The following is a 1,079-nucleotide window of genomic DNA, read 5'->3' on the forward strand; positions in this document are numbered from 1 at the left end:
CATAATCTAGAACACTATTTTCCATATGTTTATCATTTTTCTTGTTATAGTTTCATTATCATCATTAGTTTTGTTATTGTTGACTTTCAGATATTTGATGTTATGTTTGTGATTCCCGTGGAAGCGTCTGACATCTTGCTAGAAGACTTTCTGGTCACAATATTTCTGCACTGGGGAGTTGATCGTATTCTTTTATTGCAGGTTTTGTTATTATCTTGCTTTACATTAAGGTCTACTGGAGGTTTTCACAATGCTGGTTGAACATATGTCCAGCAACAGGAGATAGCGTAAGATGCAGTATTGATGAAACTTATCTATCTATATAACTATCTAAATATCTCTATATCTATCTATCTAATCATTTATCAATCTATCTATCTATCTGTCCATCTATCTATGTATCTATCTCTCTATATATCTTAAAGTCGACAAAAATGAAATAAATGATAATGAAGTGTAACAACGTCCTCTCAATGGCAATTATCTGACCAGAATCTTCTAGAACCTTCCAGAAAACTATGAACTCTGCAGGCAAGGAGGGAGGAATGGTCTCCGGCTATTGATAAAACCATATTATTCCATATATATGTTTATATATACATATTTATGTATATATATGAATGTATATATAACGTACAGAATAATGCGGCCATCATCAGTATCGAAGAAAACTGAAAAGATGAGGTCCCACCGAGATTCGAACTCGGATTGCTGGATCCAAAGTCCAGAGTGCTAACCCTTACACCATGGGACCTGATAAGAAAAGATGTGATTTCATCTAAATGTTTTACATATAATCAACCAGAGGCCATTCCTCCCTCCCTGCCTGCAGGGTTCAAGGTTTTCTAGAAGGTTCTCGAAGATTCTGGTAAGATCATTACCTTTGAGAGGTCGTCGTTAGATGACAGTCAGGTTCACTCTATGGTTGGTGTTTGTAGTTGGTTGTCCGAGGATGTTGTTATACTTGATCAATTTTGTAATTGTTGACTTTCAGGTAGGAAGTACTCATTTACGATGCATCCTTGTACTCACAACAACCTTATGAGTCACTTCAAGATTTATCTTCACTACAACTTTAT

At 35.5% G+C, this 1,079-nt stretch overlaps 1 non-coding gene across 1 annotated transcript; it reads right to left on the bottom strand.

Moving 5' to 3' along the window:
• Positions 1 to 682: 682 nt before the first annotated feature.
• On the bottom strand, positions 683 to 754 carry TRNAQ-UUG (transfer RNA glutamine (anticodon UUG)). The gene has a single exon. It is a non-coding gene; the product is annotated as a tRNA-Gln (tRNA).
• Between the last annotated feature and the right edge of the window lie 325 nt (positions 755 to 1,079).

This window comes from Panulirus ornatus, chromosome 5, assembly GCF_036320965.1.
Source record: "Panulirus ornatus isolate Po-2019 chromosome 5, ASM3632096v1, whole genome shotgun sequence".
In the NCBI taxonomy this organism is placed as follows: Eukaryota; Metazoa; Arthropoda; class Malacostraca; order Decapoda; family Palinuridae; genus Panulirus; species Panulirus ornatus.